This window comes from Lithobates pipiens, unplaced genomic scaffold, assembly GCF_037356315.1.
Source record: "Lithobates pipiens isolate NorthernLeopardFrog02 unplaced genomic scaffold, aLitPip1_a1.2 Scaffold_18, whole genome shotgun sequence".
Lineage (NCBI taxonomy): Eukaryota > Metazoa > Chordata > Amphibia > Anura > Ranidae > Lithobates > Lithobates pipiens.
The window spans coordinates 465,983,257-465,998,261 of record NW_027507758.1 but is presented as its reverse complement, the minus strand read 5'-3'; the positions used below and the strand labels follow the sequence as shown (position 1 = coordinate 465,998,261).

General features: G+C 44.8%; 1 protein-coding gene across 1 annotated transcript in view; it reads right to left on the bottom strand.

Annotated features, from left to right (window-relative positions):
• Positions 1-7,158, bottom strand: part of SERPINE2 (serpin family E member 2) — a 79,536-nt gene extending 72,378 nt beyond the window's left edge. The window contains exon 1 of the mRNA XM_077488287.1: positions 6,996-7,158. The gene's annotated coding sequence lies outside the window, so the exon portion shown is untranslated. The remainder of the gene's footprint in view (positions 1-6,995) is intronic.
• Positions 7,159-15,005: the final 7,847 nt, after the last annotated feature.

The window sequence follows — 15,005 nt, the reverse complement described above, 5'->3', positions numbered from 1 at the left end:
TTAGACATTAATGGCTGTGTGTTGGGTTATATTAAAAAGGGGACAGCAAATTTACATTGTTATACAAGCTGTACACTCACTACTTTACATTGTAGCAAAGTGTAATTTTTTTCAGTGTTGTCACATGAAAAGATATAATAAAATATTTACAAAAAAATGTAAGGGATGTATTCACTTGGGTGATATATATACACACATATACACATACATATACACACACACAGTATCATTACATCAGGGTCCCCAAAGAGCCTCCCTGCTTACATTAGGGTCCCCAGAGAGAGGGCAGGCAGTGATAGATGGCAACAAAGAGATAATTGCAGCTGCACAGTGAGGGTGGAACAGCGGTGATGCAGCACAGGCAGTGAGAGATGATGTCACCTCTGTGCACTCTCACCCGCCTACCAGGTCTCCCATGCTTCCTGTCTGCTCTCCCGTTCTGCCAGCTGGCTCTGCAATGTGGCCCACCCGCTCTCCAGTTCTGTCATGTGGCCTGGCTGCAGAGAGGCCATGGCCCGGTGGTTGGGGACCTCTGCAGAGATTCGGGGCTATAGCCCCAGAAGCCACCCCACTGGTGGCCAGGCAGTCAATGACCAATATATAGTGGCAGGATAGTGCAGTATATAGTGGTGATCAGTGAGCAGAGACATATGGAATTCCTGGAGAAGCCTCTCCCCATCAGCTACTTACCGCACCACTGGAGATGAAGGACTTGCAGGGCTGCTATCTCTGTTACTCTTCTATCTTCAGCTGCTGGATGAGTCATAGCAGCCACCTGTGCAAGAAGTGAAGAAGCTGACCACATCACTGGTCCCACCCACCACCTCCATCTGCTTGGGGAGAAGTTGCTAAGCACCCCCTTGGTTTCTGGGAAACCTCCACTATTGGGGAGGCGAGTAAGGGGAACTAAGGATGCTGTGCTCCTTAGGATTTATGACATCATTGGTTGGTATGATGCGTGTGGGAGGCCCAGCACAGGGTCAAGGCTTCAACCTGTGAGACGCCTTAAAATAAGGTAGGCTTTGATCATGTTACCTGATCCACTTGCTTTTGTTGGCTCACTTTAGAATTTTGTCACAGCACTCCAGTTGAGAAAGGCCGCTTTAAAAGTTAAATATGAACTCTTACCTTATACAACAACCCATTCAGTTTAAAATATAAATGAAAGGCAACACACACACACTGGCGGGGGGGGGGGGGGGGGGGTTAGAGGAGGTCCTGTGCCAATGGAACCTGGTCTAATGAATCCCCAACATAAGCCTGAAGTATCTGCTCACTCTTGGTTGGGCAACCAGAGAGTCCCAACATTAAAGCGGAACTAAACCCAGCCATCAACATGGCTGATGTCATAACTGATCCCATGTACAGCACCATGGCAACTGCATATGAAACTAAGATGTCAGCTTCCATGGCGGTAAAGGATTGGAGGATTTACTTGCCCATTTACAATCCTCTGCGAGATGTACACCGAGCTACACATATCAGTTTACATGCCAGTATGTCTGCACTTCCATACTTATGAGGGAGTAACATAATCCTGCACCTGTCAAACAAAACAGCCAGTATCCAGAAATGCGTTGGAGCCTTTAGTGCAGCGTTTCTCAAATCCAGTCCTCAGGCCCCCCCAACAGGTCATGTTTTCAGGTTTTCCATTAATTTTCACAGGTGATTTGATCAGTTTCACTGCCTTAGCAATTACCACAGCCGTTTCATCTGAGGGAAATCCTGAAAACATGACCTGTTGGGGGGGCCTGAGGACTGGATTTGAGAAACACTGCTTTAGTGTCACATGAAGGATTTCCCCCTGAATTCCTCTGGGAAATGTCCATTTCCAGGAGTATTGATCTTGTGTGTCCCCTGCAACACTAATTGGTTCCTGCCCTTTACCGCCACATCACTACTGCACACAGCTATTGTAAATCTGTACTAATAGATCAGCCATGGCATTTCTCATTTTGAAAATGTTAGCAACCTGAATCTTACACTGATCAAAAAGTTTAGACAAATATGAAAGATACCCATATAATCAAGTTAAATGTTCTTACAACAACTTCCTCAATTTGTCTTTGTACTGGTCACTTGTACCACAGGGGACAGTACTTACATTGAATGTAGAGTGTCCCTTGTGCTAGTTGCTTCTTCCATAGTTGAAATCTTCCAACCCTCCAACCCCCAAAGTGGTAATCTACCAGTGCTACAGGGGTTAATACAGCCACTGGACATGTCATAAGCACTAGTCAATAGTGCCGACTACCCCATTCATTGAAATTGTACTATAGCTTTCCTCAATGGAAAGCAGTGTATGAATAGAGGACGGCCAATGGTCCAGTGGCTATATTAACACCAGAAGATGAGGGCTACTGTAAGGGGGCAGGGGATGTATGATTTCAACTAACATAGCACCTACCAGAACTTCTTATTAAATGCAAGTACCACATCTTGTGCTATATCCAAAAACAGAACAAATTAAAGGGAAGCAGTATTTAAAATCTGAATATCGTGTATTAAACCCAACATCATAATTTTAATATATTTCAGCTTACCAATCCTTAGATGTGGTGGCTATATTTGTTTTCTTTTAGCCCCCCCCATCTGGTGATACAGCCAGGCACATTTCTCCATTAATGGAGGAGCAATGTAGTCACCCTTGGACAGGGTAGTATGAACTTTATGTAAAGGACTAAAAAGTTTGTTTTTTTTCTATAAAAAGAATGAACATGTTAGGCCTCATGCACACTGAACGTTTTTACAGCTGCTGTTTTTAGCTTCAGACATTTTTTTTTCTACAGCCAGTAGACTCCCCAGCAGTTTATCTTATGTGCCCATGCACACATAGGCTATTATCTGTGTTTTTTTTGGTAGGAGCATTTTCCTGCTGGAAAAAAAACCCAGAACTAGTGGGTTAAGAGCAGTTTTTTTAGCTCCAATGCTGATAAAAGCTTAAAAACACTGAAAAAAAAAAAAAAAAAATTTAACTAGTCAGTATTCATCAGCATTTTTCAAGCCATAACCTTTTGTGGGAGTATAGCTTTGAAAAAAAAATAATAATAAAAAATGCAAAAACGCTGAAAAGCTCATTCTACCTTTTTAATCAAGTCCAGTGTGCATGAGGCCTTATACTTACCTGCCCTGTGCAGCAGTTTGGCACAGAGCAGCCCAGATCCTCCTTATCTGGTCCCTCTTCTGCTCTCCCTGCCTCTTCCTCCTGTTGAGTGCCCCCACAGCAAGCAGCTTGCTATGGGGGCACCCGAGCCGAGCTGCAGCTCCATGTGTCCATTCAGATGTGGAGCCCCAGTTCAGCTCCGCCCCGCCCTCTCTCCCTCTCCTGATTGGCTGAGACACAGTAGCGGCACCTGCTGCTGTCAATGAAAGTCAGTTAGCCAATCAGGAGGGAGAGTCATGGATGGCCGAGGCACTCATGGACATTGCTGGAAAGAGATGGGGCTCATGTAAGTATTAGAGGGGCTGGGAATGCATTAAGATTTTTTAAATAAACCCACACCACACACCCCTTCTGCCTTTTTAACCCCTTTAAAGCTTAATACCAGCTAACACTTAAAAAGCAGATACAGCAACAGTCCTCCTCCCCCCTTTTGGAATAAAAGCTGACCACTGTCAGTGTTAAATGGTTTGTCTCAACACTCCAACTTCCACCTTTGCTACCCAGTTTGGTCTGTGAAAGGGAGTTGACAAATAAAAGCAGGTTCAACAGGTATAAATAACTAAGTTGTGGGGAACAGAGCCAAGCTGTACACTGCATTTTACACAGGGGGGGAAAAAAAAAAAAGGAGCAAACACACACACACACCTCATTGTGATTTTTCATTAAACTCTGAACTTCAGAAATTGTCTATTTTTATTTTTTTTTAAACATGCATTGGGCCAGTTTGGTTACGTATCACACTGGGAGGGCCGCTGGGTATGCCAAAATACACTGTAGTAGCCTGTGCTACATACAGTCAGCGCTGTCCTGTTCTGGGTGCTGCTGGAGCGACATGCCATCTGTACTCTGAACAGAGGAAGTTGGTCACTCGTTTACTTCCACTATCAGCAAATCTAGAATTTGTCTTCGCCTTATACAAAGCTTTCTCTGATTGGACAACATGGTGATTGTGATATCATCTGCCCTTGGTCTCCACCTTGTCTAATTTATTTAGAGGACACCTTGAATTCATTGAAAAAAATAAAATAGTAGATGTTTACTAAATGGCAGGAGGTATGGGAGCGACTGACTGTGTGCAGTAAACAGCTGGCAAGTCGCTCCAGCAGCACCAGGAACAGGGCAGCACGGACTATGACCGTCAATGTCAGCATCTCCAGCAGCCCTCCAGGCAAGATACGTGGATAATTACATGTAACCAAAATGACCCAATGTAAGGTTAATAAAAAATAAATCCCTGGAGTTCAGCTGTAAAGCAAGTTTAGTTCTGCCATAAGACTGAGTGTAAAAGATTAAGGCGGATCATAGAACTGATTTTCTTTCGCTCAATTCCCACGGCTACCCGGCCAGGAGAACACACAGTGATTATTACCAGTGGCTATAATCGCATGAAAAATCTAGCAGGCTGGTTGTATCCAAATTAATCAATCAATTTTGGTACAATTAGCCTGCCCATACATGGCTTGAATCTTGGCGAGTCCTGTGCAACTGGCTGAGATTCAACCCGTCTATGGCCAGCTTAACTCCCTGTGCTGACCATGGCAACCACTCAGCTATTCCCTTCCCTGTTTATATGGTATAGTAAAAAAAAAAAAAAAAAAAAAAAACACCCCACACCCTAAACACACACATAAGCACATAAATTACAGTAAAGGTTGGCCATAATCTGTAAAAGTGCAGCTCAACCATGGAATTTTACAGCCCCCCTCCCCCCCCAAACCTCACATGCAAATGAGCCCTAAGGACTCTGGCTGTGTGAATTGTTCACCTGTTACTCTAATAATCAGAATTTTGGTCGGAAAAAGCTCTTTGGTTTTCCCAACGGAATTCCGGCGGGATTTCGCTCAAGCTGTATTGCATACACACAGGGACACCAAATTCCGACCGTCAAGAACACAGTGAACGTACGATGGGACTAGAAAAGGGAAGTTCAATAGCCTATAGCGTCTGTCTCATAGTTGAATTTGAGCATGCAAGAGTTTTTGCACGTTGAAATTGCATACACATGAACGCATTTTCAGATAGGAACCTTTTTCCGACCGAAAAATTGAGAATATGCTCTCAATCTTTTGCTGGCCAAAATTTGGCCAGCAAAAGTCCGATGGAGCATACACAGGATCGCATTTTCCGACCAAAAGCTCTAATCTGTCTTTTGCTGGCCGAATTTCCAATCATGTGTACGCGGCATTACTCAAACTAGGCCCTGTAACTGAGTTTGTACAACTGCTTCATCCCCTTAGAACACAGGCTGCCTGCACACAGCTCCAGCCACAGCTTCCAAGTGAATGAGCCCCAATACCGCATACACACGAAGAGCTTCAGCAGGAATTTTGTTGTGCATCATTTGATATTTTTGGGGGGCTTGTCAGGTAGGCTGTATGGGCCCTGTGTTTTCTAAAAGCAGCCTTGTGGGCAAGGGGGCCAGAAGTCCTTGACTCGTTAGGAATCACCTACCTATCCATAGTCATCCTTGTGCAGAATCAGTTTCCATTACACCTCATTTGCCAAGCCAACAACATGTAATGAGCATACTACATACATCCCTATCCAGACTCCTACTGATCTGCTCAGTCTCATAACTTGACATGAGGGATATTGCAACAAGAATTACTAAACCAAAGGTCTGGGATGCCCAGCAACAGCAAATTAGGCACAAATAGGGGCGGGAGAAAAAAAAAAAAAAAAAAAAAAGACCCCAACCCACACAAGAATAAACGATATACACAAAAGGCACTGCTATAGCTGGCACATTTGCAGAGCAACCTACTAGTAGCAGTAGACCCATACAGGATTTCAATCAGACTTATAGGAATGGCAGGGCAGCTCTTTTAGACAGATACTGTATGTTTGTTTTTAAATCTTATCTTCGCAAGCCAGTGAATGAGGATTTACTAATAACAGTAAATGATACCATAACAACTTTGTAAACCACAGTATCCAGAAGAACAAAAAGTCAATGGATGAGAGATTAACATAGCAAGTAATAATATAAACATCAAAAAGAACTGAAAGCTAATGAATGATGGTTTACTAATGCAACAACAATATAAAAGCAGCAACAATACCATTACCAACTTTGTAACAAACAACATCCAGAAGAACAAAAAGCCAATGAATGAGGATGAATATAACAATACCATAACTTTGTAGCCATCAGAAAACTAATGAATGAGGACTTATGAATAAAAACAACTTTACTTTACTAACTTTGTAGTGATCAGCATCCTAAAGAACAGACAACTTGTACTGGAAGCAAATCTAAACAAAGCTTGGCATTCATTATACAACTTTTGACAGCTGGCAAGTAAATCCATCCTACATTTTCTATGGTCTGATCTAAAGCCCTCATACACACTATAATATATTTTCTGCTGATTGTTGTCTTCAGATTTACCAAAACCATATAATATATGAGGTCAAACCTTAGGAGTTTAAATTTGTATGCAATCAGGCACTACATGGTTATGGCAAATCTGAAGACAATAAATAATCTGCAGAAAATCTGATAGTATGTATGGGGCTTTATAATATGCTCTTTGCTTTTGTATTAAATTTTTTTTTTTTTTTTTTTAAGAAATAAGAGTGAAAGCTCCATCTAGATATAGCTAATACAGATCTAATGCATTTACCAGTACAGAGACCTCTACTAACCAAAAGGTCATAGGTGCATGTTCCTATCAAAGACACAATTCACTCTTGCAGTGTCTGAACTGGTTAAATCTAAGTTGCTTTTCATGTCAAAACATCTGATGAGCCTGTTTTCCCCATCACTGCTATAATCCAGAGGCAGTATGACCTAATATAAGTGGAGCTGTTATACAAAGGGGGTCCTTACCTCCTGATCTCAGCCACAGCTTCTCTCCCCAGCTCTGCCTGCAGCCGATCAGTGAACTAATAATGTTCCTCTGGTGATTTCATGGAGCCATCCACTCTGCATCTCCTCCCCCTCTCCATTCTTTGCTGTTCACTCCCTCTGTCCCTCCTTCTCCTCCGGCTTCCACTCTTCTCCCACTTTAACCAGTAGAGGATTTTTATGGGAAGACAAGACATGAGGATCAGGCGATCTCCTCATTGAATAAAGAAATGCAGTGGTGTGATACTGAACAGGGATCAGACCACACTGTACTGAAAGTCAAATCTTCCCATCTGTGTCTATTATAACCAGTGCAGCTTTAGTGTTCATGTGTTTTATGTATGGAAAAGCTTTAGATGAGGTTCTCTGGCTCAGAGTCCCTAGAAATTATTTTTATATGCTGATAACAATAAAATGACTCCTAACCTGAAAGGGTTAAAAGGTTTGAAAAAATATTCCTGGCAAGAGATATACAACTGATCATCAGTGCTCTTTAACTATTGTGTTTGGCTACATCTGATCATTGTTTTATATCACAATATAAAGTTTTTTATGCACGTGCGGCATAAATATGCTCCAAATGTTGGTACCTTGGATGATCTGGTGTTGCATGCAGCTGGTCAAAGACATGCATAGGAGATAGCTGTATAAAGCTATTAGGCTGGGTTCACACATGTCCAGCTGTGGTTTGCAGTCCAGAGTCCGGTGCGTTTCTGTTCACCGGTTCAGGCACCGGTACTAACATTTATTGGGGTACTAACATTTATAGGTAAAGTTGATCCGGGGAAAATCCGATTGCCTCTCGGGGGATCAGAAAGGAATTTTTTCCCCTGCTTTAGCAAATTGGATCATGCTCTGCTGGGGTTTTTCACCTTCCTCTGGATCAACTGTGGGTATAGAATTAGGTATATGGGATTGTATGATATATATATTTTTATATTTTTATTTTTTTGTGGTTGAACTGGAGGGACTTGTGTCTTTTTTCAACCTATGTAAGGTGCGATTCAGGTGCACATTTTTGCCTAAATTCACACCTGAACGGGACCCAAAAACCCACAGGACCCTTTTCAAAATGGCACTGTGGCCGCCCCAGACTTGTGTGAACCGGTTCCGCCGAGAAGTGGTCACAGTCACATGTTATGCAAATTGGATGTGATTAAAAACACATCCAATTCACATATATGTGAACCCAGCCTTAGTATAAAGTAGAGCACATACACAGACATGGGAGATTTACTAAAACTGGTGCAGCTGCGCATAGTAACCAGCTTCTAACGTTAGCTTGTTCACTGGATAAGTTCACCTTTGGGAACATGTTACGTGTTCCACCTGTTTTTATGACGAATAATGTAACATGTTCCCAATGCTGCAGCTGTGGCCTGATTCCCCCCTCCCTGTGACAGCAGTACCGATAGACGTTACCTGTACTAGCTGTCACTTTTTGAATGGGGCACCACTCCAAAAAATAATAATAATAAATGCACCTTTACCTGACAAAAATTGTGCATTTATTTAATAAAAGTGAATGTAGGTTTTAAGCTTTGACAATAAAACCTAGAAGCTGAAACCTAGAAGCTGATTGGCTACTAAACACAGCTGCGCCAGATTCTGTGTGCACCAGTTTTAGCAAATCTCCCCCAATAGCATCCCAATCACAGGTAGTGTGCATTGGGGATGTTACAGCAATGTGAGTGTGCTACTTTTCACTAAGGCTGCTTTCACACTGGGGCGGGAGTGGCGTCGGCGGTAAAGCGCCGCTATTTTTAGCGGCGCTTTGCCGTCGTTTTAGCGGCGGTGTGCGGGCGCTAGCGGGGTGGTTTTAACCCCCGCTAGCGGCCGAAAAGGGGTTAAACCCGCCCGCAAAGCGCCGCTGCAGCGGCGCTTTGCCGGCGGTATTGCCGGCGGTATTGCCGCGGTGTCCCATTGATTTCAATGGGTAGGAGCGGTATAGGAGCGGTGAATACACCGCTCCTTCACCGCTGCAAAGATGCGGCTAGCAGGACTTTTTTCACCGTCCTGCCAGCGCATCGCTCCAGTGTGAAAGCCCTCCGGCTTTCACACTGGAGTTAAAGGGGCCGGTTTTTTTCAGGCGTTACACAGGTGCTATTTTTAGCGCTGTAACGCCTGAATACCGCCCCAGTGTGAAAGCAGCCTAATAGTGGGACATGTGGGCTGCATACATATGCCTTCACCCATTCATGCCTATGGGTAGCTGTACACAGCTCCAGGGCATCCCAGGCACCAGAAAAATGTGTTGTGACAAAAAGAAAAAAAAAAAAAAAAGTATAACTGCTAGAAAGCACTTTTATAAAGCGTATATATGGGCAAATATTCTTCAGTTTCGGTGTATATATATATATATATATATATATATATATATATATATATATATATATATATAATACACACACACACACACACACACCTCTCTTTTTTTTCCACATTCAGCCAGCCAGATTACACTATCCACACAAACGAGGTGGATAGAGGAATTCTCCCTGCTGGGCCATTGTATTCTGACAGCAGGAACCCGCCATTGTCAGCATACTCTGATCAACTTCTGCAACCACTGATCAACAAAAGTTTTCCAGCTTGCCCATTCAACAGAAGTCAATCACTGATCGAGTACTGTCAAACAGGGTCAGCCAGCTTGCACCATGCGGCCCGTTGCTGGTCCTCCAGATCTTGTTATAATCAGAACAGCCCATTCGGTCACCCAAGACACTGCTGACCCCTGGAACCTCCTTTCAGCAGTTCTGCGGTGTTACTGGGTATGTCAGCTTTGACCATCCTATCTTATGTAATGTCTGTCTTTTGGAAGTTGGCTACCCTATGTTTTGTATTGTATATGTTTAGCTACCTAAAGGCTAATGGTTACACCCAATACAATTTTTTCTTCATATATTAAAAAAAAAAAAAAGGGGGGGAGGGGGAATTCGACCACAGATTGATATTCGTGTATAAATCTCTGCGCTGGTCTGAATTGGTGGAACGGCTGCTACTCAAGACCAGGAAGGAATCAAATACTAATATAAATGGTGTGTTATTCCCTGTGTTAAAGTATGTAACACAATGGGGGTTATTTACGAAAGACAAATCCACTTTACACTGAAAGTGCACTTGGAAGTGCAGTCGCTCTTAATCTAAGGGGTAGATGTGAAATGAGGGGAAGCTCTGCTGATTTTATCATCCAATCATGTGCAAGCTAAAATGCTGGGGTTTTTTTTGTGTTTTTTTCCTTGCATGCTCCCCTTGGATCTACAGCGACTTTACTTCCAAGTGCACAAAGTGGATTTTTCGTTAGTAAATAACCCCCAATGTATTGGATGAACAAAGTGACTGATGTGTACTCAGTAGTAGTGATGGCCGAACGGTTCGCCCGGCGGTCGTTTCGCGGCGAATTTCCGACATTCGCGGTCCGCACGTTCGAACGCCTTTTTCCGTCGTTCGCCGCGGCGGACTTACGTGTTTAATGTATACAAGAACTTTAACCTTTGGTGACACGTTTATCATGTGATACAGGACAGCCAATTGAGACATGACAGCACATGGACACTTGTACATTCCCCCTAACCTATAAATACACCCGATCCGGTGGCCATTTTACATTCTTTCTTCTGTTAAGATAGGGACAGGTTCCTGTGTGGAGTAGGGAGAGATAAACCACTAGCTATTTGGTACACAAAAGTTCTTTTCAGGACTGGTATAGGTGTTAGGTGTTGATAGGTTTGCTGTGCTGCTGATTCTTGCAGCAGCCTGAGTGTCTTTTGTTAGTTTAGAGAAAGGGAAAGGACGGTGTATGCTACAGGGACAGCCAGATTAGTCTTTCATCATCATCATCATCATCATCATCATTAGCTGTTACTATCAAGGTCCACAAAAGAGCTGTTCCAGTAACCACTAATCGTTCTCTTTTTTTGCCAATTTGTATAGGGACAGGAAGGAAGCAGTGTTGTCAGGCAGTGAGGGTAATTTTAAAGACTTGCTGTTATTATTAGTTCCACAAAGGTTCTTTTCAGGACTGGTATCAGTGGTACAGTAATAGGCTTGTACATGTATAATATTCTTTCTTCCAAATATAGAAAGGATATTATACTTGACTGCTGCCCTTCTGCTGCAGTCTGCTAAACATTCACAACTCACTTGTTCCACAAAAGTTCTTATAAGGACTGGTAACTTGGTATAGGGTGCTACGGTACATAGGCTTGAGTGCGGTACAGTCTGCTGTTCTGTAAGGACCGCTATCGGTCCACAATAGATAGGGTTGACGTGCACCACTGCTGACCGCTGCCCTATACTGCAGCAGTCCTTCAGCGGTATAGGGACTGACGTACAGTCTGCTAATCACTAACACACAACCTGCTTGTTCCACAAAAGTTCTTATAAGGACTGGTAACTTGGTATAGGGTGCTACGGTACATAGGCTTGAGTGCGGTACAGTCTGCTGTTCTGTAAGGACCGCTATCGGTCCACAATAGATAGGGTTGACGTGCACCACTGCTGACCGCTGCCCTATACTGCAGCAGTCCTTCAGCGGTATAGGGACTGACGTACAGTCTGCTAAAAACTAATACACAACCTGCTTGGTCCACAAAAGTTCTTATAAGGACTGGTAACTTGGTATAGGGTGCTACGGTACATAGGCTTGAGTGCGGTACAGTCTGCTGTTCTGTAAGGACCGCTATCGGTCCACAATAGATAGGGTTGACGTGCACCACTGCTGACCGCTCACCTATACTGCAGCAGTCCTTCAGCGGTATAGGGACTGACGTACAGTCTGCTAAACACTAATACACAACCTGCTTGTTCCACAAAAGTTCTTATAAGGACTGGTAACTTGGTATAGGGTGCTACGGTACATAGGCTTGAGTGCGGTACAGTCTGCTGTTCTGTAAGGACCGCTATCGGTCCACAATAGATAGGGTTGACGTGCACCACTGCTGACCGCTGCCCTATACTGCAGCAGTCCTTCAGCGGTATAGGGACTGACGTACAGTCTGCTAATCACTAACACACAACCTGCTTGTTCCACAAAAGTTCTTATAAGGACTGGTAACTTGGTATAGGGTGCTACGGTACATAGGCTTGAGTGCGGTACAGTCTGCTGTTCTGTAAGGACCGCTATCGGTCCACAATAGATAGGGTTGACGTGCACCACTGCTGACCGCTGCCCTATACTGCAGCAGTCCTTCAGCGGTATAGGGACTGACGTACAGTCTGCTAAAAACTAATACACAACCTGCTTGGTCCACAAAAGTTCTTATAAGGACTGGTAACTTGGTATAGGGTGCTACGGTACATAGGCTTGAGTGCGGTACAGTCTGCTGTTCTGTAAGGACCGCTATCGGTCCACAATAGATAGGGTTGACGTGCACCACTGCTGACCGCTCACCTATACTGCAGCAGTCCTTCAGCGGTATAGGGACTGACGTACAGTCTGCTAAACACTAATACACAACCTGCTTGTTCCACAAAAGTTCTTATAAGGACTGGTAACTTGGTATAGGGTGCTACGGTACATAGGCTTGAGTGCGGTACAGTCTGCTGTTCTGTAAGGACCGCTATCGGTCCACAATAGATAGGGTTGACGTGCACCACTGCTGACCGCTCACCTATACTGCAGCAGTCCTTCAGCGGTATAGGGACTGACGTACAGTCTGCTAATCACTAACACACAACCTGCTTGTTCCACAAAAGTTCTTATAAGGACTGGTAACTTGGTATAGGGTGCTACGGTACATAGGCTTGAGTGCGGTACAGTCTGCTGTTCTGTAAGGACCGCTATCGGTCCACAATAGATAGGGTTGACGTGCACCACTGCTGACCGCTCACCTATACTGCAGCAGTCCTTCAGCGGTATAGGGACTGACGTACAGTCTGCTAAACACTAATACACAACCTGCTTGTTCCACAAAAGTTCTTATAAGGACTGGTAACTTGGTATAGGGTGCTACGGTACATAGGCTTGAGTGCGGTACAGTCTGCTGTTCTGTAAGGACCGCTATCGGTCCACAATAGATAGGGTTGACGTGCACCACTGCTGACCGCTGCCCTATACTGCAGCAGTCCTTCAGCGGTATAGGGACTGACGTACAGTCTGCTAAACACTAATACACAACCTGCTTGGTCCACAAAAGTTCTTATAAGGACTGGTAACTTGGTATAGGGTGCTACGGTACATAGGCTTGAGTGCGGTACAGTCTGCTGTTCTGTAAGGACCGCTATCGGTCCACAATAGATAGGGTTGACGTGCACCACTGCTGACCGCTCACCTATACTGCAGCAGTCCTTCAGCGGTATAGGGACTGACGTACAGTCTGCTAATCACTAACACACAACCTGCTTGTTCCACAAAAGTTCTTATAAGGACTGGTAACTTGGTATAGGGTGCTACGGTACATAGGCTTGAGTGCGGTACAGTCTGCTGTTCTGTAAGGACCGCTATCGGTCCACAATAGATAGGGTTGACGTGCACCACTGCTGACCGCTGCCCTATACTGCAGCAGTCCTTCAGCGGTATAGGGACTGACGTACAGTCTGCTAAACACTAATACACAACCTGCTTGGTCCACAAAAGTTCTTATAAGGACTGGTAACTTGGTATAGGGTGCTACGGTACATAGGCTTGAGTGCGGTACAGTCTGCTGTTCTGTAAGGACCGCTATCGGTCCACAATAGATAGGGTTGACGTGCACCACTGCTGACCGCTGCCCTATACTGCAGCAGTCCTTCAGCGGTATAGGGACTGACGTACAGTCTGCTAAACACTAATACACAACCTGCTTGGTCCACAAAAGTTCTTATAAGGACTGGTAACTTGGTATAGGGTGCTACGGTACATAGGCTTGAGTGCGGTACAGTCTGCTGTTCTGTAAGGACCGCTATCGGTCCACAATAGATAGGGTTGACGTGCACCACTGCTGACCGCTGCCCTATACTGCAGCAGTCCTTCAGCGGTATAGGGACTGACGTACAGTCTGCTAAACACTAATACACAACCTGCTTGGTCCACAAAAGTTCTTATAAGGACTGGTAACTTGGTATAGGGTGCTACGGTACATAGGCTTGAGTGCGGTACAGTCTGCTGTTCTGTAAGGACCGCTATAGGTCCACAATAGATAGGGTTGACGTGCACCACTGCTGACCGCTCACCTATACTGCAGCAGTCCTTCAGCGGTATAGGGACTAAGAGTTTTGTCACAGGGTCATTTAAAAAATGACATGCAGAGGAAGAGGCAGGCCCTTCCGCAGGGGTGGTAGGGGTAGGGCAGGAGCAACAGGCTTGAGCCAAAGTGGGAAGTTGCAGAAGGTGCGTTCAATTACTTTAAAGGATGCACCAGACTTGGTTGAGTGGCTCGCTCAGCCTTACTCTTCTGCACCCTCCTCATCCTCTCGATCTGCACCCTCTTCTTCACTCTCTGCTATGTGCACCCCCAAAGACACTACCACCAACAACACGACCACCACCACCACCACCACATACCTTCCGCTTGAGTCACTGGAATTATTTTCCGATCCATATCAAGAGGACATTTCTGATGCGCAGCCACTCTTGGTATTGGATCAGGAAGAGGAGGTAGCAACAAGCGCTACTCAGCAGTCTGACGCCAGTACCCAGATCAGCCCAAGGAGGAGGTTGGTCCCCGGTGTTGCTGCCTACTCCGAGATCTCTACTTATAGCGGTGGGGAAGGTGACGTTGATGATGACGTGTCTAGTGATGTCACGTGGGTGCCCACAAGAGAGGAAGAGGAGGGGAGTTCAGAGGGAGATATGGACCAGCAGATAGGGAGGAGAAGCAGCAATGACTTACATTGCACAGCAGGGACAAAGCAGACTGCAAATGTATCAGGAGCGAGTCATCGACCATGTACGGTCACATCTGGCGCTCCCAGGACACCGGCACATGGCTCCGCAGTGTGGGCTTTTTTTAACGTGTCCGCTGCTGACAATAGCGTTGCCATCTGCAATCTTTGCAGTCAACGCGTTAGTCG